Source organism: Amblyomma mixtum, chromosome 4 (assembly GCF_055824585.1).
Source record: "Amblyomma mixtum isolate Tamu chromosome 4, ASM5582458v1, whole genome shotgun sequence".
Classification (NCBI taxonomy): Eukaryota; Metazoa; Arthropoda; class Arachnida; order Ixodida; family Ixodidae; genus Amblyomma; species Amblyomma mixtum.
Window position 1 is genome coordinate 82,558,441 of NC_143015.1, and position 27,917 is coordinate 82,586,357.

Consider the following 27,917-nt stretch of genomic DNA (forward strand, 5'->3'; position numbering starts at 1 on the left):
TTTTTAAATTTCGACAACGCGCTTACCCTTAACGCTATGGACCAAGAAATTGTGGCTTTTCGACGAGTAAAGTGCTCTCGAGAGCAGACAAGGGAATGGAATGAGGTGCTCGTTATAACATACATGACGGAAGCCAACAGCCACCGAAACCACGGAGAATGGATTATATTTTTAAATGTGTGGTGTTAATTGGAGATGAATGAGGAATTATTTTAATGATGCTTGATTAATAAGCAGCAGAAAAAAATTGGCTGAGGCTTAGCTTGGTTAAGCCCGGTAATTGCGAAAGCAATTTCTCCTGGCTGCGTCTAGGTTGGCTGGTGGTGTGTCTTGGTGCTGCTCTTAGTAAGGGTTATGTTATCGAAGTTAGCCATTCGTTACACCCGAATCTTCTTCAGAGTTTGTGCGTAGTCGCCGAGCTGCGTATTGAGCACGTCGTCTCGAAAGTCGTTCTTCACGTTCTTCTTCTGTCTCCGTAGCTCGCTGTTTCTTCCGGGTTTTACACTGGCGAGCCGCCTTCTCCTTAAGCTTGGCAGTAGATGGCATCGTACACGGTACGGCAGATCCGCCGTTGGTAGCTACCGCCGCTCCACACTGACGGCGCGAGCTGAGGCCCTGGTTTTTAACAGCTGCTGTGACGTCACTCCGGCTGTAGCGCCCCCTAGCATGAGGATCGCGAGGCTCACCGCTTTTGGTAGCTACCGCCGCTCCACACTGACGGCGTGAGCTGGGGTCCTGGTCTTTCGCAGCTGGTGTGACGTCACTCCGGCTGTAGCACCCTAGCGGAGGAGCGCGAGGCTCACCGCTGTTGTTGAGCCGCGCCGCCCCCTCGGCTGTGGTTTCGCTGATGATGGTAGACACCATTCCCCCCCCCTTTTTTTTTCTTTCTGCAATGCAAAAATTTTCTTTTTTGTTTTTATTTATATTATATTGGTTTAAGCCCGTTGTGCTCTAAGCGGTGCAGACCGGGCGCTATTTTTTTATTTCCTTTTACTCGCCCACCCTCATTTTTGTTGCTAGCTACCGCCGCTCCACACTGACGGCGCGAGCTGGGGCCCTGGTTTTTCGCAGTTGGTGTGACGTCACTCCGGCTGTAGCGCCCCTAGCGGATGATCGCGAGGCTCACCGCTGTTGGGGAAATCTGACTGTGCAGCCTGCTCGTGGCCCCCCCGCCACCGAATACGGGCCGGTGTAGTTTCGGCTACAAGGCTTTGTTTCGGTGCAATGCCAGCAGTGGGGATGGGATGGCCGGGACCCATCCTCTGGGGATGCAAACCCCCAATGGGAGTGGCAGCGACTCCCAGACGACTGTGAGGGCCAGTCGTGCACGTGAGGTCCGATGCCTGAGCGGAGGCAGGCCTGGGTTTATACTCAGGTTGGACCCACGAAATCCGGCCCGGAAGGCATGTCAAAACGCCAAAAGGTTTTCGAATACATGCTACCTTCCTTCCTCTGCGCGCGGGGGCGTGCAAGTCTGGCTACCGACGCGTCGGTTTCTGGTTACGGAGAAACCAGGTCCGCGCGGGGGTTCATAGTGGCCAGGCTCTGAGGACCGCCGCCCCGGGGAAGCTGCGGGATGCCGGGGGATGAGGGCTTAGTACTGCCTCGTAAGAGTCTGGCGAAAACCGAAGATGTGTGGAGTACCGGTGGAGTAGGCCCGGGTCATCTCATCCTAAGCCACGTTCTTGGTTAGTGGCCCGGTCGCCCAGCCTTGAACACTCTCTCCTCAGTAGGAGAAGAGTAAGCTAGGAGAGGAAATAAGTGCATGGATGGTTGGAGGAAGCACAGATGGTCCCCCCGGAGTCTGACCGGTTCTGAGGCCGCGAGGCCGTTGACGAACTGGGCGTCCACTGGCCGGGACTATCACACATACTTCCGGTGTCCGAAAAACCGCGAAAAACCTTCGACGGCTAGTAGCCGGCAGGTGGGAAAAGCCTTCTAGTGAGCGATGAGGAGCCCCAGGTAGCTACTGACCCCGTGTTAGGTTTTCCTGTCTCCGACGGTCGGAGCCCGTTGCGTATGGTGGGTGGTCGGGCATCCCGTGAGTGGGGCCGCACCATTGGGCAATCTCGATGCTCTCCCTGCCCTGGCCAGGCGGGCCAGTAATGGAGTCGAGATCATTGAAGGATCAGAGCAAAAATCTCGCTGTCCCCATTCCCTTCCCATGTCCCATTTCCCTTTCCGCTACTTCCCAGGGGAGGTCAGGGGAGCCTCCCCGGGCCCGCTCTCTCGGCTGTGGGTCGCTAATGTAGCATTTTCCCTAATATTTTATTTTTCCACCCACGGGTGGTCAAATTACAACTTGCCTACGGGCCTCCTCTTTTATTTTTCAATTGGGTTAAGCCTGTTGTGTGTAAACGGTGCAGGCAGGGGCCTATTATTTTTATTTCCTTTTCGGTTGCCCCAACCTATTCAATGTTGGTAGCTACCGCCATTCCACACTGACGGCTCGAGCTGGGGCCCTGGTTTTTCCCAACTGGTGTGACGTCACAACAGAGGTCAAGCTAAAGGTCAATGGTAACTACCGCCGCTCCCCGCAGGGGGGCGTCTGCTGCATGCAGACGTTGGTGAGTGGCGACACCACGGGGTTAACCCGAGCATCCGCAGGGACATCCCCGCAGGGGGATGATGGTGAACAATGCGTCACCACGGACCCGAGCATCCGCGCTTAGCCGTGCGGGGCATCACCGTGTCCGGGGAAAAGGGGATCCTGGTGGTTGAACCGATGCCGAGCGTTTGGACCCTTAAGGCCCCTCGGCGGAGGCAACACACCACTTTGGCCCCAGCTTCCTGTAGACGGCACCTCCGGCCTGACCCGACCGGGGGAAATCGGCAGTCGCCTTTTCCTATCCTCCCCTCTATCTTTCACTTTCCTATCTCTTTCTTACAACTCTCCTGTCTCCTCCTCTTTTCTTCGTTTTTTCCTCTTTTTCCTGGCGGCGAGGGTTAACCGTGTGTGACAAACTACCCTGAGTTGAGTCATATTAGGTTATAGTTAAGGTGTACAGCTGGCGTGGGAAGGACTTGCTTTCAAGGTCCTGTCGCGTCCCCTTGTTGGTCTCTATGGTGGGTGGCTGCCACCATGACCGAAAAACAAAATTTTTTTATGGCTCCCCTCCTTTCAAAACCAGATCGCTCTCTCAAAAGAGGGCGGGACGAGGCAGCAGACGTTTCAACTCGTTTCGTTTCACTTCATATGGTAACCTTGTCTGGAGCTGATTGTACATAGTTTGTCCGCAGGTAGACAAACGAACCACCGTTCTACCAGATTTATCTTTGCATGTGTTCTTGTCGCATTTTGAAATTTCCTTGTGTTGTGTGATGTATTTCTTGCCTCAGTGTAACCGTTGTGTATGCCCACCTGCTAGGGCCCCGTAAAGGGGCCTGCAGTATTGGAAATAAATAAAAAAATAAACACGCGCGCAAAATTAACCAAACATACTGTACCTACAGGAAACACGCTTAAACCTAGCACATACTAACTTTCTGAAAACATATTTAGTATACTGGAAAGACAAGTAAGGCAGTGCCCACTCATGAGGTGGCGTTGCTATTGTGGTTTAGAATTCAATTCTCTCAATGTCTTTCGCCGGCTACTTATCTAGAGGCAGTGGCAATACGAGGTGTACCTTTTGGCAGAATAATAACCATATGTTTTCTACATATCCCACCAAATTATCGCCTATCTATTGACGAACTTGAAAAACTTACTGACTAGCTTCCGGAGCCGGTCCTGTTGGCAGGCGATTTTAATGCACACCAACCATTATGGGGAGGCATTAGAGCCGAATCTCGAGGATCGATAAATTGAAAAATTCCTGTTGTCCTCTGGCTCATGCTTATTGAATAGAAGAGAACCAACACAGTTTAATGCAATACACAACTCATACACACCCGTAGACCTTGCTATTGGAAATGCCTTGATCTTAGCTGCGTCTGTGCGGGCTGTTATTGATAACCTTTATGGTAGTGACAACTTTCTCATTTCTTTAAAATGTACATAAAATATTAATCCAGAGGTAAATAATCCTAGGAAATTCAAAGAACAGAGTGCTGACTGGAAGTTGTTCTGGCAACTCTCGGCAACTGCCCTGTTGATCACTTCCATACCTATCTATTGATGAATCTCAGTCCTTGATCACTCTGCATATTATAGACGCTGCACAAAAATCCATCCCACTGACATCAGGTAAAATACACAGAAACGAAACGAAAACTAACGAAACAAACGAAAACCATGGTGGAACACACAGTGCAAGAAAGCTCGTCAGAACCAAAATAGCTCATGGTCGAAATTCCGCTGTTATCCTATGGTTGACAACTTAATAAACTTTAAGCGAGCTAAAGCGAATGGCAGGCGTACTCGACGTATATCCAAAAGGGAGAGTTTGCAATCATTTCTGCCTTCCGTAAATTTCTATACAGATACGCATAAAGTGAACGGTAGACTAAAAGCACTTAAAGGGCATAGTGCACGTCCATTTCATTTTGGTTGGTTGGTTTATGGGGTTTAACGTCCCAAAGCGACTAAGGCTATGAGAGACGGCGTAGTGGAGGGCTCCGGAAATTTCGACCACCTGGGGTTCTTTAACGTGCACTGACATCGCACAGTACACGGGCCTCTAGAATTTCTCCTCCAAAGAAATTCTAGCCGCCGCGGCCAGGATCGAACCCGCGTCTTTTGGGCCAGCAGCCGAGCACCATAGCCACTGAGCCACCGCGGCGGCGGCATTTTGTTGGCACTACTTGCGATATATTGGAGCACCAAACGGATCCACTAGGAAAACACTTGGAATATACTTTTAGCTTAGCGCATTATATAGGTTCCTTCTTGAGATACAAGCTGGCTGAGGAATGGAAACCTATTGGGAAAAGGAGCCCATCTCTCGGAGGATATAATAGCGCATTTACGCTACAAGGCGTGAAGGTTGTCTTAGGCACCTGTGGCAGCCAATAGCAGCATACCCTGACAGGATCACATATGGAATGGTCAAGCACCTGCATGAAGAAACCCTTGAAAGTATCCTCTGGCTGTTTAACAATATATGGGCCACTGGACGATTACCCGAAGCCTGGAAAGAAGCGACTATTATCCAGATATTAAAGGAAGATAAAGAAGCTACACTTGCGGCCAGTTATCGGCCAGCTGCCCTGACCAGTTGTTTATGTAAACTATTTAAAAAAATGGCTAAGGGTCGCCTTGTGCATTTTATTTAATTAAATGATCTTTTTGACTAGCACCAAGCTGGATTTAGAGCTAACCGGTCAAGCATTGACCAGCTAGTGGTCTTCGAATCTTACGTAAGGGACGCTTTTGTGATAAACAGCACTGTTTATCAGTTTTCCTTGACCTGGAGAAACCATACGATACCACATAACGCTATCGTATCGTCAGTGACCTGTTCGCCTTTGGGATTTCGGGCAATATGCTGTACACCATTCAGAGTTATCTGTCCGAATAAATATTCAAGGTCGGTGTAGGCAGTTCCTTATCTAAGCAGTTTTCACATGAGAATGGCGTCCCTCAAGGCGGCGTTCATACCTCCACGCTTTTCATAGTCAAAAAGAATTTAATAAAAAGCGTCCCCGCAGGGGGACGTCTGCAGCATGCAGACGTTGGTGAGTGGCGACACCAGCAGTACCCGAGCATCCGCAGGGACAACCCCGCAAGGGGATGATGGTGAGCAATGCGCCACCACGGACCCGACCATCCGCGCTTAGCCGTGCTTGGCATCGCCCTGTCCGGGGAAAAGGGGATCCTGGTGGTTGAGCCAATGTCGAGCGTTTGGACCTTGAAGGCCCCTTGGCGGAGGCAACACAGCACTTTCGCCTCAGCTTCCTGTAGACGGCACCTCCGGCCTCACTCGACCGGGGTAATAGGCACTCGCCTTTTCCTGTCCTCCCCTTCATCTTTCACTTTCCTATTTTCTGTCTTGAAACTTTCCTGCCCTCTCCTATCTTATTCGCTTTCTCCATCTTCCAGGCGACGAGGGTTAACCTTGTGTGACCAACTACCCTGAGTTGAGTCATATTAGGTTATAGTTAAGGTGTACAGCTGGCGTGGGCAGGACTTGCTTTCAAGTTCCTGTCGCATCCTCTTGTTAGACTCCATGGTGGGTGGCTGGCACCATGACCGAAAAACTAATTTTTTTTATGGCTCCCCCCCTTTCCAAACCTTATCGCTCTCTCAAAAGAGGGCGGAACGAAGCAGCAGACTTTTTAGCGAAAAAGAAGCCAAATTTCACAAAATTTCATGTAATACACACCAACTGTGACGAAAAGCAAGCCCGAATCATATCCCCATTCCTTGTTACCAAATGTTTAACAGATACCTTAGGGCCTGGCTACAAGGTATCAAAAATGGCCAGCGGCGACCTACTCATTGAACTGTGCGAGAGCATCCAGTGCTCGCAACTGTCAAACATTGCTTCTATAGGGGACATCTCTGTCTCCATGATTCCCCACCGATCTCTCAACACAGTCAAAGGTGTTATCTCAGAGGGTCACTTTATCCACCTAACAGAAACCGAAATGCTTCAAGGACTATCCTACCAAAATGTAATTAACGTCCACAGGATCAAAATCCGCAAAGATAACAAGGAAATAGACACCAAACACATGGTGCTCATATTTAACACCAGCAGCTTGCCCGAAATGATAGAAGTTGGATACTTGAAAGTCAACGTCAGATACTACATGCCCAATCCCCGCCGATGTTTCAATTGTCAGAAGTTTGGCCATGGCTCACAGAGTTGTTTTAAATCTAATATTATGTAACATCTATACACTTAATGTAACATCATCTAACCTTATGTTTGGCGCATGATAGCCTCAGTTGCTTATGCGCCTTAAAACTCCATATAACTAACTAACTAGCAATTGTGCTCTGCAGTATGCTTAGTTCGTATTGAGTTGACTCACTATTGCACAAATAGGAATCCAGTACACAATTTACCATTGCAAAACATGACCTGCGGTTTCAGTGTGGGTGCAAAGATATTAGGATTCAAGCAGAGTGAGAGAAAGCTGCCGTTCAGCAAAGCAATAAAATTTGTTAACGGCTTAAAAGCATTGTTGCTGAGAAGGTTCCCAGCAGTGCAGGAGAGTCGGGGGTCCGGCTAGTTGCTTAGCAAACAAAACTGCGCGAGGAACAGGGGCTAACGACAGATAATGAAACAAACACGACCGCTGAATGCAAACTTAAATTTTACCCTATTCTTGAGAAATGAAAGTGACGCAATAGCTGTCTGACATAGCTCGCTGGACGCACCAACCGCGGCGTAAGGGAAGGCATAAAGGAGGGAGTGAAAGAAGAAAGGAAGAAAGAGGTGATGCGGAGGTCTAAGAAATAATTTCCACCCCCTGGGGATCTTTAACGTGCACTGAGGTCGCACAGCGCACAGGCGCCTGTTGCGGCGGCCACCGCCACTGTTGTCCCAAACTAGGCACCTCCACCTAGTGCTTGTAAGTATCGGTCCCTAGCGACCCATCATTAACTGTCACCTGCGACGGTGGGCTGTTTGCTCACTATCAGATAGGCAGGTGGTGATGACACCGCAAGGTCACGTGATATTGGTGTTCTAGGCTATTTGAAAGCTAACTGCAAACCAGAGGCTGCTGGTTCGGTCAACATGAACGGGCACGGGGGAGAGATATGCCTTTGCCGTCGACCCCAGGAATCTTAGCTCTTTCCTAAGGATGGTGCACTTATGGGTTAGCCATTGGCACGATGGATCTCGAGTACTTCTTTCATATCCGTGAATAACCCATCCTGAGTATTCATAGTATTTGTTCACAGTTGTTCACAGCAGCCTTTCTGAAGATTTTATTTGCCGGCTTCTCATGCTTCTTTTCTGTCAATCTACTCTAATACACGGAAGGAGGATCTCAGTGTTCGCTGCTTAAACTAAATGCGCAAGACGATACATTGACGATGGCACCATTGTCCGACCTCGAATAAACTGGCTGTTTTTGAAGCGATAGCTTCATTCTGCTAGATAAACTCGGGTATCGCCGTGTGTGCAACATAAAACCGCCCTCCAGAGTCGGGTGGTGTCCAAGGAGCAACGTAGGAGGCAGGTGGGCCACCTTGGTCACGTGACCTTGCAACGTCATCACAACCTGCCCATCGGATAGTGGGCAAACTGCCCGCCATGGAAGGTGGCAGGAAAATTAATGATTGGTAGCTCGGTAAGATCAACCTTGGCAGCGCAAGGCCCATCGCGGAGAACCTTCCATCGCAGGGCAGTGGCGCATCTCTTAACCGCTGCACCACTGCGCCAGGAGGGGTATGAGGACTCCGAGAGATGCTTGAATTCAGAATATAGAATGACATGCCGCAGATATGGGTATTAAACCATTACGCTATGGCGTCATATTCTGAAGGCGGAGCTTAGATGTCTTTCTAATGCACCTTAGTTGACAACCTCACAAATGAAAATGTACTCTTGTTGAGCAAAGAAAAAGAATGCAGGCGATTCCAGTAGTCGGCAATGTGAAGTTTGAGCGCCGCTCTTCCCACGCCACCTACCAGCGGTAAAAGGTGGTGTGTTACGGTGCTGGGCACCCTCCGGCATCTTCCCGGGGCAGCCACTTTCTGGTTTTTCACTTCTTCGCTCTTTCCGTGGCTGGTGACGTATCGGTAGGTGACGCCATCAGCCACGGCTGCCAGGTGACGTGTTATGCCGACAACGTCGACGACGACAGCTACGACGCTTAATCCACGAACGGGCGCCTACGAGGTGCGCTATATATATAAAAAAATCTAAACGAGGTTGTGTTAACTAAGCGCACTACATACCATAATTTGGCTTCCTTGATAAAAAACTGTCGCTTTTGGGGGGGTGCACAAAACAGCCGGTGCCTTTGTTGTCAGCCCTGCGTCGCCCAAGTTAGAAAGTGTAGCCGAGAGCGCGCACTGCTGAGAGACGGTTCTGAAAGCTGGCATGCATTGCCATCATAACTGGATCGTTAGGTAAAGGGTGGCGCCCTAGGCTAGTAGTGCCTTTTGGTAGAACATATCCGGTCATCGCGGCGTTTTAACGCGACAATAACGGTCCCGTTACCCGGAAAATCCGGCGTCGGCGTTGAAGGCATCAGCTTTGTTAGTGAAATAAATAGGGTGGGCCGCGTGGACACCTGCCGGAGAAGCAACCTAGGTGAGCTACCTAGGTCACGTGACCTTCTGAAGTCATCAGAACCTGGCCACCGGATTGTGAGCAAGGTGACCACCGTGGCAGGTGGCTGTTAAATCAATGATTGAACGCGAGAGGTTGCTATAGGGAAGAGCAACCTCGGTCGCACATGCCCCACCAGTGGCAGCGCCTGCCATCGCAGGGCCGTGGTGAATACCTTAACCGCTGCACCATTGGGGAAGGACTGGTGTGAGCAAACCCAGCGGCCTACCACTGTAAAGTTGAGAATGCACAATTCCACATTATAGGAATTGACTCATATGGTTTAGTCGGAGCTTAGGTGCCCCCGGAATTTTTGATCAAGTTGTTACTATGCAAATCAGGTGACGCTATGAGGGATTCTTTAACGCGTAACTGACTTAACACATTGCTCGGGCCTCTAGCAATACGCCGGTGTCGAAAGCGATCACCGCGACCGGTATCGAACCCACGTCTTTCGGGTCAGCAGTCGAACACCATAACCACAGAGCCAATCGCGGCGACATTGAAAGTGATCTGTTAGTCAACTCTTAGATAAGTGCCTATGAGAATACTCTGTGCCATATGATGACCAAGTGACCGATCCGGATAACCGACGTCTTGGGAGAGCGCCAAGGCTTTTTCATTCCTCTACGAAAAAGTGTTTCTTCTCACATTGAGGAAGCACGTCGAGAAAGTCCATCTTAAGTTATATCCAGGAGTACTTCATAGTCGTTGTAGTGCGAATGGTTTTGCACCGTCGCGTAGGAAACCACGTTGCAATATTTTTTTCTTATCTCGTTGTTGAGAGTAAAGTGAAAAGAATATCTATATCCAGCGTGTAAGTTTTCCCTGTGCAGGGAGCTTCAAGTTATTCGACACAATTTTTTCTTGAAATGTTCGTGCAAGATACTCAGGTGGAGTGCCAGTAGTTTTATTTAGTGCGAAGGTGGACATTATTCATTGACAGTGCACTGAAAAGATTAAGAATTAACTAAATTTAACGGCATAATTTGATATTTAGTCTTAGGGCACAAGGTTGTTTTGCGAAATTGCAGGGCGTCAAAATCAAAGGTGCGCACACTTATGAAATTCCAAAATCGAGCGCAAGGTTATTTTGCGAAATGGCGGGGCGTCAAAAACAAAGGTTGGCACAGTCTTGAAATTCCATAATCGGCATCACGATTCGAGATATGTAATGTAAAAAAAAACGTTTCTGAGGTGTCTTCAAGTTGTGTTTCCCATGCTTCATATTGATAAAATGGACGTTCTCTGAATGAAATGCAGATGCAGTCAGCGTCTTTTAGGACGAAGATGATGTTCATGTGCTTCCTCTTGCGATATCACTTGAAGCGGCGCCATTTCAGAAAAACGTAACGAGGGAAAGCTAACTTAAGGAGCTCCCAAACGCGTAATTTCTACGCTGCATATCTCGAAGCAAGGTGCTGGGTCAGAAATTTTATAAACTGGGTTCGCCTTTCATGTCGAAGGACTTCAATTTGTCCACATAATGATGTGCCATAAAACCAATAATTAAAAAGTTGGTCAGGTTATTGTAGTTAATTACTCGTCTTTCCGTTGCACACTATTATTTATATAATTCCCGCCATATCAAAAGATCAACCTGCACAGACGTATCTTTCAACGCTTTTCAAAGAAACATTTGTATTGAACAACTTGAAACTCCCGGTTTTCAAGCCGTTCTATGACACCTCGGCTGTTCATTCAGTTTAGAAACAGAGGAACGAGAAGAACCCCAAGGGTACTAATAAGACCACGGACAAAATCGTATTTCCAGCGGCTCTTCCCAGCAGAGCCAACATGAAGCAACACGGTCAGTTTTGCTCCCTGCATCGCATGTGGGAGCTCTCCCTGAGGCAAGTTGTCCTTTTACCTTGCAGCATTGTTGGCCGTAGCATGCGGCCACCCCGCCATGCCAGCTGCGTTCAACGGCGCCGCGGCACGAGTGGAAGAAAGAAGTGAGATCCTAGATGCCCTCAAGAAGCTGGCCAGTAGGGTCCAGAATTCTGCGCCTCCCTTTTTTGGCTATGCACGGTAGGCTCACGCTAATTCACTGCAGGATCACTTCATCCTGCCATGCGTCTGATGAAGATGCCTTCTTAGAACCCCTACTGCTAAATATACGCCAACATATGCACATACTTTCAAATGTATTAAGCAGCACCTGTGCACCACACGCAACCGCACATGCAGCAGCATAGAGCTCTCTGGATGACCGAACTGTTGACGACCGCTCTGAGCCCGTGCACGGAATCACTTGGAGGAAGAAGATTATCGGCGAAAATGTACTTGTCACGGCAGTGGTATTTCTGTGCGTAAAGCTGTGCTGGAATGGGAAATAAACAGCATTTAAAACGGATATATAATGGAGTCATTACTCTGGTTGTTTCCATAAGCCTGCACAAAGCAGAGAACGACTTCCTGTGTCCCTTGGCGCAATAATGCGGGAAAACCTGAACAAAAGCAGATCAGATATGGTTTTTTCAAGCCAATACCTGGAAACTCTCGCAGGCTGCCACTTGCAGCAATCCCCGAATTACGAACTTTTGTAGCCACGATGTTACGAAATCCGGGGTATACGATAATTCACGGAATACTGACAAAGCTTTACCCACTTGAACACTCAAGCTGCAAATGCAAGGGAGGTGGTTCCCAAAATGGGCTCTTGGCCGGTTGCCTCACTCGACCAAATTCACTTGCTTCTATCGGTCGTACTGCTAGCCACAGCGCTGTTTCAGCGCGACAACTTAGATGTATGCCGCCTGCATGTAAACGCAGAGAACCAATGTTGTAATTGCGGTCTGCACTTCTTCTTGTGTCGCCGGTCAACAGCATTAACACAGAGTTTCACACAGTCGGTGTAGTGGTTACTGCGGTTGGTACAGACCTTCATCCACCGTGGGTTCTAACCTAGCGCAGACCTAGGTTAGGCCCCGACCAATGGGCCCACACCTACAGCGGGGAACCGCGGCGCGCACGCAGCTCATGCGGGGAGGAGAGCGGCATAGCGGCTGGAACCAAGCAAACAGGCTTACTAGTCTATAAAGGAGACATTTATTCACGCCATGGCCCAGCGACAAACACCCTCAGTTACCACGTCCGGAGCGTTCCGAGCATGCCTGCATAATTCCTTAACACGGCCACTGAATGCTCAACGTATTGCGATAGCTACGCATTTAGGTCGACCATTTCAAACGCAGTATTAACTCGTGCTTTTGTACCTGGCTGGTATTTCGTTCTATGCATTGTAGCATTTCCTTATTTGACTCAAGTCGGCGTTTTTAACGCCTGACGGGAAATGATGCAGGCTGAACACTTCGCAGTGGCGGAGCTCTCGACACACGTCGTGCACATCACACACAGCGCTCCACCGCCAAGCTTTTTGTTTTACCCCGCAGGGGGGCGTCTGCAGCATGCAGACGTTGGTGAGTGGCGACACCACGGGGTTAACCCCAGCATCCGCAGGGACATCACCGCAGGGGGATGATGGTGAGCAATGCGTCACCACGGACCCGAGCACCCGCGCTTAGCCGTGCGTGGCATCGCCGTGTCCGGGGAAAAGGGGATCCTGGTGGTTGAGCCGATGCCGAGCGCTTGGACCCTCAAGCCCCCTCGGCGGAGGCAACACACCACTTTGGCCCCAGCTTCCTGTAGACGGCACCCCCGGCCTGACACGACCGGGGGAAATTGGCAGTCGCCTTTTCCTGCCCTCCCCTTTATCTTTCACTTTCCTATCCTCTTTCTCACAACTTTCCTGTATCCTCCTCCCTTCTTCGTTTTTTCTCTTTTTCCTGGCGGCGAGGGTTAACCTTGTGTGACCAGCTATCCTGAGTTGAGTCAGATTTGGTTATAGTTAAGGTGTACAGCTGGCGTGGGCAGGACTTGCTTTCAAGGTCCTGTCGCGTCCCCTTGTTGGACTCTATGGTGGGTGGCTGCCACCATGACCGAAAAACTAAATTTTTTTATGGCTCCCCCCCCTTTCAAAACCAGATCGCTCTCTCAAAAGAGGGCGGAACGAGGCAGCAGACGTTTTTGCGAAAAAGAAGCGAACTTTCAGAAAATTTCATGTAATACACAGCAACTGTGACGAAAAGCAAGCACGAATCATATCACCATTCCTTGTCACCAAATGCTTAACAGATGCCTTGGGGCCTGGCTACAAGGTATCAAAAATGGCCAGTGGCGACCTACTCCTTAACTGCGTGAGAGCATCCAATGCTCGAAACTCTCAAACATTGCTTCCATAGGGGACATCTCTGTCTCCGTGACTCCCCACCGATCTCTTAACACAGTTAAAGGCGTTATCTCAGAGGCTGACTTCATCCATCTAACAGAAACCGAAATGCTTCAAGGACTCTCTGATAAAAATGTAATTGACGAGCACAGGATCAAAATCCGTAAGGACAACAAATAAATAGACACCAAACACATGGTCCTCACATTTAACACCAGCAGTTTGCCTGACACGATCGATGTTGGATACCTCAAAAAAATCACCGTCAGACACTACATACCGAATCCCCGCCGCTGTTTCAACTGTCAGAAGTTTGGCCACGGCTCACAGAGTTGCCGCGGCCGCAAAACCCGCGCAAAATGCGCTTCGAAGGACCACCCTTCTGAGGAATGCGACGCAGCCCTACGGTGCGCGAATTGTGGAGTCACGCTGCATACTCTAGGGCTTGTCCGTCCTGGAAAAAGGAGGAAGAAATCATCACCATTAAGACCAAAGAAAACATTTCATTCAAAGAAGCCAGAAGGCGTTTTGCACTTACCAGCACAGTCTCCTTCACAGGGAAACCAAACTTCGCTGATGTGGTGCGCAGGGGCGTATCACCACACAGCACTCCTGCCCCTGCCGCGGCCACTTCCACCGCGCCTGTGGCAGGGCCATCCACGCCCCAGGCAGAGACAGCGAAGGCTGCTCTGCCAACTCCAAGCCAGAGAGTGCCGGCCCACGGGTCAACAGCCCGCAGGACTTCCCCCCGTCGGGGGAGGCCTGACACCCACACACCCGCGGCATCTCCGCGGTCGTCCAGCACCTCCTGCGAGGTGATGGACCAAACTCCCAGCCCGCCTGCTTTACAGCGGCGGAACAGCTCTCTCGAGCGGAAAAAAGGCAGGGCCACCATAACGGCCCCAGAAAATAAGTAAACTATAAATCGTTCCTATCCCAAACATAATTATGGCTTTTCTAGTTCAGTGGAACTGTAGAGGAATGTTGAGGAACTACAATGATATAAAAGATATTCTAGGGTGAATCTCGCCCGAAGCTTTATGTCTTCAGGAGACCAATCTTGGTCCTCAACATGGAATTATCCTGAAACATCATAAAACTTTTAGAGCGATCGTGAGCAGGCAAATAGACCCTCTGGACGCGTCGCGATTATCGCACAAAGCGGCGGTCCTACTCGAGAAATCAAATTAAAAACAAAACTTGAAGCCTTTGCGGTCAGTGTCGTCAGCCATAAAACAATTTCTATCTGTTCTGTATATATTCCTACACATTTTACATTAACAGCCCACGATTTACAAGAACTTATCAATGAACTTCCAGAATCGTATCTAGTAGTTGGGGAATTCAACGCTCACTCCCCTTTTTGGGGAAGCGAGCGCAGTGACTCTAGGGGTCAAATAATCGAAAATTTTAGCCTCACAAACAATGTATGTCATTTAAATACAGGAAAAGCCACCTACTGATCCCCTGCCTCAGGGAAAATGACCTTTTTAGAATTGTCATTTAGCTCACCTTCTGTTTTTAATGATTTTAAATGGGATGTCATCGACAACCCATATGGCAGTGACCACCTCCCTATACTAATCAATTTAACTTCCTCACCAGAAATAATCCCAACAAAGCCGCGACGCTGGAAGCTGCATTTAGTAGACTGGGAACTTTTCAGAGCAAGAGCCACCTTAGAAAATATAGTTTTAGAAGATTTAAGCATAGCCCACATAAACGAATTGTTCACAAATTGTATCGTAACTGCCGCACAGTTAGCTATTCCGCAGTCTTCAGGAGTGGTGTCACAAAATCGCAAAGTGTGGTGGACAAAAGACTGCAAGGAAGCAAAAAAAGACAACAAAACAGAGCTTGGGATAAGTTTCGAAGGTATCCGACTCATTAGAACCTCTTAAATTTTAAAAAGGCGAGAGCCAAAGCTCGGTGCGTTCTTCGCAGTGCTGAGAAATCCTCATGGCAGAGATATGTTTCATCCATCAATAGTTCGATTACATCAAAAAAGATGTGGGAACAGGTGCGTAGATGAGACGGCAAATTCTCTGCCTTTACAGTACCATTTCTAACAGCCCCTGGAACACAAACAAGTATAGATGAACAGGCTGACATACTAGGACAACATTTCTCTGACGTTTCAAGCTCTTCACACTACACACAGTCACTCTTAAAACACAAAAAACAACTGAAAAGTAGAAACTTCCAACAACTGGCAGTACAAACGAAACATACAATACATTATTTACAATTCAGGAGATCCTAAACGTACTTCCTTCCGGTAAACAGACAGCACCTGGCCCGGATGGTGTACATTATAAAATGCTTGCCCACCTCTCCGAAGCTGCTGTAGGGGCACTTTGGCAATTATTCAACAAAATATGGATGTCCGGAAAGATTGGTTTATTGGTTTATTAGGGTTTAACGTCCCGAAGCAACTCAGGCTATGAGGGACGCCGTAGTGAAGGGCTCCGGAAATTTTGACGCCGGAGGCTTGGAAAAAAGCTGTTATCGTACCGTTCTTAAAACCTGGAAAGCCGCCCATCTCCCCAATAGTTATAGGCCCATAGCTCTTACAAGTTGTATAGCACAATCATTTGAAAGTGTGCTCAACGTTAGGCTCATGTTCATTCTTGAATCACGCGAACTCCTTGACATCCACCAGTGCGGATTTAAGAAAGGATGTTCGACAACTGACCATCTCGTCCGCTTAGAAAACACAGTTCGAGAGGCGTTCAGACATCAACAACACTGTCTGGCAGTCTTCTTTGACATGGAGAAGGCATACGATACCACATGGAGATATGGTAGAGAGAGGGTGTGGTTGATGGTCCTTTGCGATCACAAAAATGAACAAGGGAGGGGAAAACCTCAGGTTGCTTGAGCCAACGTTTCGACAAGGGGACTTGTCTTCGTCTGGGCAAAGCGTTCATCATTGGCAGGGATTAAATAGGGCCTTTGCTCCGAGGAGGGGGTGGGGAAGGAAAGTGGTGTGAGAGGGGATATGTGTCAGGAAGGGGAGGGAGGTGAATCTTGATTCTTTAAGCTGCAATAGTGGAAAAACTTATATCCAGGGGGTGTGTAATGAACAAAGGCTTTGAAGGGGCTGCGACAGGGGGTTGGCTCTGGATGGACCTTAGAAACTCAGATAAGAGGATTAGTCAGCGTGGTACAGGGAAATGTGAACAAGGCAAACAAAATAGGCTGACCATGGAAGGAGAAAGAAAAAGGGGGGGGGGGGGGGCATTCCAAGGAAGGAAAAGGCAGGGGGGGGGGGGGCCCTGCCTTTTCCTTCCTTGGAAATAATAAAGTATAGTGCAATACCTGTTTCTGGGATCTTGGGTTTTTGCACTATTCTTCCGGACATTCAAAAAATGTAAAAAATGGAATAACTGTGTCTGCCCTCCGCTCGAGCTTACAGAATTCTTGTTTTCACCGGATCGAAGAGAGTGTATTGTTACAGGTCAGCAGGCTGAAAACCGCAGGGTACCCTGAATCGGTTATTTCGGCAACGTGCGAAAAGTTGGTGCGGCTGGTGAGGACGGATTTCGTCAAGTCAAAGAGGGACAAGGCATGTATGAAAAGGGCAGTCATCCCCTACATTCACAAAGTAGCCCATAATCTAAAAAATGTAGCTGGTAGGTTTGAAGTCGAAGTTGTTTTTTCGGCACCTTGTAAGTTGAGCGGGCTTTGCCGGGCCATCAGAAACCGTAGTGAAAGTGTATTAGGAGTAAGTCCATTTAAATGCCGTGTTACTCACAGGTCACCGTTGGTGGAATGCACATGCTCTGTAGTCTACGAGCTTCCACTCTCGTGCAAAAGAGTATACATTGGTCAGACAGGCCGATGTATTAATGTTCGCCTGAGGGAACATCTTAATTCACTATCAGACACCAGATACTCTCATCTGAAAGATCATTGCCGCGAGTGTGGGAAGGAAAATGATAAAAAACAGAAAAAGTACCGCCCTTTGGTCACAGAAACTAAAATTTTGTTCAGACACCGGGATAAATTGACAAGGGAGATTATGGAAGCTTATTTCATACGAAAGAAGGAATCACAGTGTATCAGCCAGCCTTCTTTGGCATTAGTTAACAAAGAAGTATCGTTTTTAGATAATTCATGACTTGCTTCACTTCGGTTTTCAGGGGTGCTTTTGTTCGGAATTCACCACGTGGCATTTTGTACGTTTGATGGTCTTGATTTCGCTAGACCAATGCTCGTTGATCTGTGTGTTCACGTGATTGTGATGTATATATGTTTTCGTTTTTCAATAAAAAATTCAGTTTCGAGTCAGCGCTCGTCTTTGTGTCCTCTTACTTTGTCCGTCGTTTTGTTTCGCGCTGTTCCCTCCCACGATGTATCAGTACAAACTCGCCCAGTTATCCATCCTTCTTCTTTGTCTCGTGTTATAACCCGAGGAGTAAGAAAAATAATTAGAAGTATCAACTTTATAATGTCCTTTTATAAGCTGGAAGAAAAACTTTAATCGACAAACACGATTGCGCTCAGCGACGGGGGGTAGCCCACTTCGCCTCACGAGCTCACTTACAGATGCACGGCCATATGAGTTAAAAACAAATCTGGCTTCTTTATGCTGTATTCGCTGTAATTTCTGAATGTGTGTTAACGTGAAAGGGACCCAAATGATCACGGCATATTCTAGTAACGGACGGATGAGGGGATTGTACGCCTGGAGACGAACACTAGGTCGGGATGACTTTAGTGAGCGCCTCAAGAAAAAGTTTCCGCATTGAATTTGCCACTACAGCGTCTGTGTGTTTTGACCACAAAAGGTTGTTAGTAATCCATAGGCCCAAATATTTATACTCTTTCACCTCTAATAAAGATATGCTGTTAGTACCGTGCACAAAATGAAGAGGCATTTTCTTGTGTGTAATTTTCATGACGGTTTTTTCAAGATTAATGCACATCTGCCATTTGTTGCACCAGGCAAACACCTTCGCTAAGTCATTATTTAGACGCACCTGGTCGTCAACTGAAGACACCACTTGATACAGAATACAGTCATCCGCGTACAGCTTCACGCGTATGGAGAGATCTGCCACAATGTCATTAATAAAGAAAAGAAATAAGAGTGGCCCCAAAACAGACCCCTGGGGGACGCCAGACATAACCCGGACACTGCTAGGAGAAATAATGTTTAGAGTGACAAACTGACACCTGTTCGAGAGGTAAGCTGTAATCCATGTGAGTATCCGGTCGTTTTTAATGTAATAACTTAATTTATGAATTAGTTTGTTATGTGACACCTTATCAAATGCTTTGCGGAAATCCATGAATATTGCGTGTGTTTGCTTTCCCTGGTTAATCGACTGAGCAAAGTTATGCACAGTTTCAACTAACTGTGTACTTGTAGAAAACCCACGCCTGAAACCATGCTGAAAATCGGTTAGTACTTTGTGCTCTTCCAAGAAACCTAATATATGTTGATGAATTATATGTTCTAAAATTTTACATGATGTCGACATTAGGTATATGGGTCGGTAATTCTCGATGTGTGCTTTTTTTCGGTTTTGTGCAGAGGTTTAATCGCGGCTGTCCTCCATTCATCTGGTAAAGAACCGTCATGTAAAGATGTGTTGAATATTACTGGGAAGTAGTGAGCGCACCACTCCGCATAGCGCTTCAAAAAAGTATTTGTTATGTTATCGGGACCTGGTGATTTTTCGACATCAAGGTTGAAAAGGAAGTTACAAACACCAGTCTCTGAAATTACAAATTTGAGATATGGCAGGAAGTGCTGCAGAAAAGTTGGGCAGGCATCCATTACTGACATCCAGTACTGACTGAAAGAATTTGTTGAACGCAGAATAAACAGCTTCATCACGCACACATTTGTCGCCTACTATGAATTCGTTCGTGGAGGAAGATTTCGGCATGATTTGGCGCCAGAATCTCTCAGCAGACGTTATAATCAACGAAGGCAGGAGCTGACCAAATGTTTAGGGGAATCCCCCAAGGTGGAGTAGATTTGTAATAAGGGAGTAATTACTCATTGACGTCCACCCGAACGCAGCCATACGGCTACAAAGGAAAGCTATACAGCTTTCTCAGAAACTTCGTAGTTAAAGAAAAATTGTAGCCGTATGGCTGCGCTCGGGTGGACGCCAATGAGTAATTACTCCCTTATTACAAATCTACTCCACCCTGGGGGATTCCCCTAAACATTTGGTCAACACTGTTCCCACTTCGAGTTATTGATCAATTCGCTCTCGCCCTACCATAAACTTGCCGTCCCGGTTAGCTCAATTGGTAGAGCAACTGCTCCGGTGTAGCGGTGGTCCCGGGTTCGAACCCCGGACCAGGACGAATTTTCTTTAACTACGAAGTTTCTGAGAAAGCTGTACAGCTTTCCTTTGTAGCCGTATGGCTGCGCTCGGGAGGACGTCAATGAGTAATTACTCCCTTATTACGAAGGCAGGAGCATTCCGTAATATTTTTCGTTGTCGCAAATTATTTTCTGCATAAGTTGCTCTCAGATTGCTTCCACAATTGGTTTTAAAGATGAATTTCTGCTTGATTGCTACAGTTTCAGCCGTGGAAATTCTGGGAAGCTATCGGCGTCAGACGCAGGTAAGGATGAAGTGATACTGCGGTCAATTGGCGCAGGCCTACCGGTTACCGCGAAGCAGGCGAACCGCAGATTCAGCAACCTTACTAGCCACGTTCTTGAGAGGATCTAGGACCCCACGGCTTTCTTCTACTCTTGTCGCTGCCCCATTGATGTTAGCTGGTATTTTTAACACTTTAAGCCTTCGCTGCAAGCGTAACGTCTCCCGAGAAATCCACGGATTGCGGTACACAGATGTGCAGCACACACATAGGAGCACAAACAGCAGCACATAGCACTCTAGATAACCGAATAGTTGACGTTTGCTTTCAGCCCGAGCTGCGAACCACTTCCAGCACCAAGATTATCAGCAAAAATGTACTTATAACGGCAGTGGTATTTGTGTGTTTGCCGCGGTGCAAGAATGAAAAATAAACTACAATAAAAATTAGGGGATAAATGAAGTCATTACTGTAGATGTCTCGGAAACCTGCACAAAGCATTAGATGAGTTCATGTGTCCCTTCGCGCGATAATGCGAAAATTCCTCTGGACAAGCAGGTCTGATATGGTTTTTTCAAACCTCTCACAGGCTGGCACTCGTTCCAAGCCCCGAATCAAGAACGGGTTGCCTCACCCAACCAAATTCAGTGGCTTCTATCGGTCATACTGCTAGCCACCGCTCTACTTCAGCGCGACCACTTAGATCCGTGCCGCTAGCATGCAAACGCAGAAAACCAACGCTGTAGCTGCGGGCTTCACATGTGTAGCCGAGTAGGAGCATTGACACAGAGTCTCACACAGTCGGTGTTGTGGTTACTGCGGTGGGTACAGACTTTCAGCCACGGTGAGTTCTAACATAACGCAGACCTAGGACCCCGACCAGCCGGCCCCACACCTCCAGTGGGGCACCGCTCCGCGCACGCAGCTTCTTTAGGGAAGAGTGCGACAGGGGCTCACACCAAGGAAACAGGCTTCAAAGACCGTAAAGGAGACGCTTATTTACGCTGTCGTCCAGCGACAAACGCATGCAGTTACCACGACCGGAATCCTCAGAGCACACCTGCGTCTGAATGCTCAACGTATTGCGATGGAGTTAGGTCGACCGTTTGAAACACAATATTAACCTGTGGTTTTGTACTTGCCTGGTAATTCGTTCTGTGCACAGTAGCATTCCATATTTGACTCAGGTCTGCGTTTTCAAAGCCTGATGGGAAACGATGCAGGCTGAACACATCGCAGCGGCTGAGCTCTCGACACACTTCGTGCACACCGTACACAGCGCTCCACAACCCAGCTCATTGTTTTGCTCTGGCTGTTACTGCTTCCGTAGAGAACGCAGGATGATAGGGGCATGTTTAAGCACTCTCAGGGCTTAAAATGTCCTCTCGTTTTGCATAGTGCAAAGGCATAACCTAGCTTTTCGGCAGCCCGGCGAAAGGTGGTGCCTGATGCCTAGATTCGAGAGAACGCACGAACCGATCCATGCGCAAGAGTATCTCATTCTTGTCTATATACTTATAGTGTGCCAGCGACCCGTTAACATGGCTTTGAGCCACGTCGACATTCAGGGTAAGCATTAAGGGTTTCCCGATGGAAAGCATTAGTAGTGGCCATCACTGCTGCTCTGTGTATATATAGATTAAATGCAATTAACCACCACCTAGCCAGAGCCGCTCGATACCAGCCCCTAAGTAGCAGGAAACAGAGGAAAATTGAAAGAGATGTGAGAGGAAGGATTGAAAGAAGAGAAGCGCGTCGAAACAACGACGCCTGCCGAAGCGACAACGACGGCTTTCACAACAGCCACCCAATGTTGCAAGAAATCCTCGGCAGAGCCTACAGATACCAGACCCTAACAGACAGGAAGCCATCCTCCACCCTACACTGCGAGAGAAGTTACTGGCGGTAAAGAGCGCATGAAATATGACTCACCTAGCAAGAACCGCGTGGTCTGGCTGCAGGTGCGTAAGCACATTTCATGACATATGTGCTTGAACATAGGGAAACTTGGAAAGATTCGTTGCATCAGGTGCTTATCACTGGCTTCACAGAAGCAGGCTCTGCCGACGTGGCAGACACCAAGTCGACGGGAGAAAAGCAGCAGCCTTCGTCGCGAGTTTGTTGGCAATCGAAAGTATCTCCTGCTGCCTCTCCAGCAGTGTAAGTTTCTGCAATGATTATTTGTTCTTGTATTAAGTTGAAGTGGTTTTGTTTTGATAGTCCCTTAAAAAAGGCATTAGGTTGATTTAGCTGGAAAAAGTGAACGCTAGTGGAATTATGCTATCATGGCCGCTCAGGAGGTGCGTGCATTTGGTGTAATTATATGTTCCTTAGGTTTGTTGAACAAAAGAATAACTTTGAATACCAGCCTAATTCCACAAAATCCAACAGGTAGTAATGTACACGTAGTTTACGACGAACGTGAACCACAACAGGTCATATCTGCGGATATGTAAGACTGAGATATCGCTGATCGCGTGCTTTCTACTTTATGCTTATTTGGTTACGTTTAGCTTTCCTTGCTTTTTTTCTCACATGTATGCGAGGTGTGGAAAGTTAACAGCCGCATTGATGAAGTAAATTACCAAAGTGGTTCATTTCTTTTAATGTTCTGAGACCGTTCGCTAGGCATGTTTAGTTATAAATAAAACGCACATCACAAGAAGGCAGAATGCTAAGTTAGTAGAACGTAAACTGCATAAGCAGTGAGCGCACCAAAATTCAAGGCGTTTTCTTTTTGCAGCTTTCTACCAGCCATGTGCTATTCCTTGGGGTTGCGGGTACTGGCTCTTGGCGTTATCGCATGTGGTAAGTCACGTTTACTGCTACGGTGCTTGTGTTCGAATTTAGGGATACTATTCAATGTGTTAGTACTTTCCACCGCAAAAGAAGTTGCAATTGCAACTGAGCTCTGCAGTATGCTTCGCTCGGTATGTAGTTGACCTACCATTGGACATGGCAGAATCCCGTAGACAATTTGGCAATGTAAAACATGACTTGCGGTTACTATGTGGGAGAAAAAGTATTCGGATTCCAGCATGGCAGGCCGCCGTTCGCCAAAGGAATAAGATTTTCTAACGGCCTAAATTCACTTTTGGTGAGAGGGTTCACAATAGTGCGCGAGTGCATGATGCCCGACCAGTTGGGGCTGCTGCACAAACAGAACAGCACGTCGAACAAGGAACAAAAATCAATAATTAGACACACACAACCGCTAACTAACAACCTAAATTCTACCCCGTAACAAAATGCTTGAACAGGCAACGGAAGCTAGGCGTTGCTGCGTGATCGCCGGAAGGCAGTGCAGGCACATGAAAATTTAAACGATTACAAAAAAAGGGGAAAGTAGAAACGGATGAGGTTACTTGAAAATGATAGCCACAAAAGATAATACGTTGGCCGAAAGCAGCAGGAATAAGCGATAAAATCAGAGAAGAAACTTGATAACGTTGAATAAGTAGGGACCACAAGACATATGACCGAAGAAAACAGAAGAACACTTTACAAACTACAGAGTATAAAAACACCGTAAAACAAGGGCTAATTGGAAGCTAACAGCGAACTAGAGGCCGGTGATACGATCACCATGATGGGCACGTTGGAAAGATTACGCATTTTGCGTCGAACCCAGGAATTCTAGCTCTTCTCTAGGGATTGTGCACTTATGCATTGGTCATTGGCACAGTGTATCTATTTGGTCATTTGCAAGGTTAATTATTTACGGGCTTTCGATGCTTATCTTCATTCAATTATGGATCGCATAAAAAACGTGTACGAAACATATTGTAGAAGAGATCTCTTCAAAACGTCATTTTCTCCTCGAACTATCCGGGAACGGAATTGCCTTGATTGTGCAGTTACAGGTGTTGTATCAAATGGTAAATTTCTTGATATGCTACATTAATTCATTTTAGAATATTTTTGTTGCTGATGTGATCCACCTGTATTTGTTTTTTGCATGATATTTTACCCCTTCCCCTACACTAATGCTGTAGTAACGCTGTTGTTGAGTTCTAGAATGGTATTGGATAAAACACATTAGTCGCGCCAGCAGTGGCCTCTTATAGGAACCTGCCGAATATAATCAGCCGTTCGATATACAAGGTGTTCCACGTAAGGCTTTCTGCAATTTTTAAAAATAGGCTTTTTGACTAGGAAGAGCGCTTTTTCCGGCAGAGCGTTGTAAGAGCAGTACTACATCAGAACACAGTTAAGACGTGCTAGCTAGCAGGCTGTTTTAATTAATATTGGACAGTTTAACTAACTATACGTCCTAGGCTCCTCAATTACTGAGAGACGTGTAGCACACCATAAGTAATATCCATATAAGTTTTTTTAATTTCGAAACCAGGGTTACCCTCGGCGCTGTGGCCCAACAAAATTTTGGCTATCTAGACCAATTACGCGCACTGGAGAGCAGACAAGGGAAGGGAAAAGAGCGACTCGTTATGACATACACGACCGAAGACAATAGTCAACGAAACCGAGGAGCATGGGGATTTTTTTCTAAGTTGTGGTGTTCACTTAATGGAGATGAATAGGGTAATATTTTAAATATAATTATTCTAAAGAACAAAAATTGAGGGGAGCACTTTGTTGGCTTAAAGTGCGGCGAGGCGAAAGCCTTAAGCGCGGTGTTGCTGCTTGTGTCACAGAAGTGGTTAAGGTGTTAAGCTTCCTGTAGAATGCGGCAGCGTCTTGCAACGCTCCCAGGGAGTCCACAGAACGCCATCGCCTGTTCAATCTACGCCTTGCTCGTCGGTAATTTGGTTTTTGAGGAAAGGAAATTTATCTGTCTCGCATACCTCGGTGGACACCTGAACCTCGCCGGCAAGGGAGATGGGAGTGAAGGAAGACACGGAATTCACTAGACGCGCCTTTGTTCATTCCAAACCAGCGAGCTGGCGTGGCGGAGTCGTTAGCGTGCTCGTCTCGCACTGTGGAGACCCTGGTTCGATTCCCCAACTCGACCAGTTACCTACTCAGATGTATTTATATATCTGGTCTGACTATAAAGGTTAATTAGTCTAATTGGTTAAACAAGCAATTAACTAAACTCAGTCGCACTTACTTGAAGTGTTCTGCTTGAAGCATTACTATACCATGCCTTTAATTGGTTGCATGGTTATTAGTCAGAGTACAATTGGCCCCGTTTGAAATTCGCGCACTGTGACGTCACGACAATTTCGACCAACTGAAAAGCGTGACATTTCTGTCGACAACTCCTGCTTACAACGATGAGGCATTAAAGGCTTCCGGCTTAAAAGACCACATTGCGCTGGTGGGATTCGAATTCACGACCTTCTAATTTCACGTCCGGGGCTCTACCAACTGAGCTACGGCGACGGCCGTCCAGACTTCTGCTTTCGGGCAATGGTAGAGGGCCGAACGCGAAGCTCGGAGATCTTGGGTTCAGATCCCACTGGCGGCATGTGGTTGTCCTAGCGAAAAAGCGTTTATATAAGTTGGACCATGAGTGGTACTGAAGGCTTTGCGGAGCTAGGGCGTGAAAAAGGCATATGTTAAGGGGCTAGAAAATGTTTCTAGGAAGTGTATAGCGACCATAGTCCTCCACAGGAAAACTGACAGAATAGAAATTACCAATGCTGTCAGGCAAGAAGTAAACTTTTAGGGGCTCTTCATAATATTTTCATGAGAGATGTTCAAGGACTAGATTAGGGAAAGACAGGGATACGATTATAATGAACGTCTTAGTAACAACCGCTAGAGAGATGGGGCAGATGGTTCTTGACAATGACATAATGAGCAAGGGAGGGCAATGCCTCAGGGTGCGTGCCAACGTTTTGAAACAGGCTTGTGTCCGTCTGGACAAAGCGTTCATCATTTGTGGGGTTTAAATAGCGTCATTTCTCTGAGGAGGAAAGCGTGGTGTGGGGGACGAGGGCGTGAAGTGGGAAAGGTGTCAGGATGGGGTGCGTGCATTTTGTCCCAGCATGATGGCTGCAGAAGTTGATTAACCGGCTGACCTGCAAAAGTGTGAAAAGGTAAAGCCCATATCAGCAGAAAGGAATCCCGGGGGTGCGCAAGGGCACTTTGAGTCTATAGGTGATGGTGCTTGGCGCCACCACGGACCCTTAGCTCCCATACCGAAGCGGTCACCGAACCGTGGCGGTGGGTTTTAAGGTGAAACGTGGAAACCATGAACAGTGGCGGTTGTGGCCATGGTAAAGATCCGGCCGACGGGCTTCCCGTCTGTCGGCCAGTCGGGAGGCTCCGGGACCTTCCTGTGAACAAGACGGTGAACCACACGCGAAATTTTAGGAACTCTCAGAATTCCAATATCGCATGAATACTTCTTCGAAAAAACCTGATCGGTCCCTGAACAGGAATCGCAAAGGTCAACCAGTACCCGACCGAACTGTGGCCATTTTCATCATTTCCTGGTTATTCACTCCCTGGCAGATAACGACCCAATTGCAGCAACGTCCGTTTTTGTTATCGCTAGAAGCCTTAATAAAATGATAGGAACAAAGTCAGAAGCCAAAAAACTTTCATCTGGTGACCTTCTTATTCAGTTGTCCCAGAGATCACTACGACATACTTCTGATGATGCTAGATTTTTTTGGCGTAAGGACCCGACATCTGAGGCAAAAGCGGTTTGCTCATCTCCTTGTGACAGTCGCCCACCAACGCGGTCTAAACACAGTGCAAGGTGTCATTTCTGAGCGAGATCTGATACGTGAAACCCAGCCTGATCTACTGGAAGCTTCCGAGATCAAGGTGTCATTTCCCTTCGCCGCATCACCATATGGTGAAACAATGAAGAGCTGGTGACACCCCATGGTGCCGTCTTCCAAAAGTTGTGAAATCATAGTTCATCCACTGTAAAGTCCGGCCATAAGCCCCAAATCCGAGAAGGTGTTTCAACTGCGAAAAGTACGGACATGAATCGAAAACATGCAGCGCAAAACTCATCTGTGCGAAGTGCGGTGCCCATGAGCACCCAACTGAAAACTGCAGCGCCACCCGAACAGAATGTCCCAAGTGCCACGGGCCACACGCCGCGCAGTCGCGAACATGTCAGACATTCCAGAATTTGAAGGAAATAATTCAAATCAAAGTTACAGAAAACATAACATTCACGGAAGTCCGGAAGATGCTCTCACTTCTCTCCGGAATATCCACCGCTTACGCAGCGCGCCTGGGGGCCGCGCGGCATCTCGTCACGGTGAGCACGCAATATAACATCGATGATGCGCGGAAATCTCGGCCCCCCACCAAGCAGCCTTCGGCTGCATCACCATTCCGTGTCCCCGAGGTCAACCTTTCGCAGACGTCTGGGAAAACACAGACAAATGAGAGGGAGTCTCTCACTCCTGTCAAATCCTAATCTGCGTCGGCGTCTCCACCGGAATGAACGCAGGTGGCCCCGGCATCTTCAGCGTCAGAGATGCTGAGGGAGTCCCCCAAAGGGAGACGATGTTTGCTAGACCGCCTTAAACCAAAAAGACATTTGGCAGTCAAGCCGCCTGATAAACTCGGCGATATCTCAATAACCCCCACTGGTCTTCGCTTCCTCGCTAAGAACAGTGGCTGTCGACAACATTATCCACTGCAACTGCCGAGGGCTACTTAAGAGCCTGGATGACATATGCACTTAAACATTCATTTTTTCCTGTAGCCATCCGAGAATGGAACAAACTGGATGCCTCGATTACTCATGCGCCGACCTTAACAACGTTCGCTACAAGGCTCGAGGCCAGTATTGCCGCAGAGTAACGCTCTCAGTGATGCACATGGGCCTCTGGGTATTGATAATCCGTTTCAGTTTCGTTCCTTCTTGTCCTCTTAATCAGTGCATCACCCCTTGCGTAGTCATAGTTTGTCTTCCTGGGTTCGATTGTCCGCTATCATTCAGCATTATTATTGTTTCCATCATATACGTATCTTGTCTTGAGCGCCAAGGTTTTTTCTTT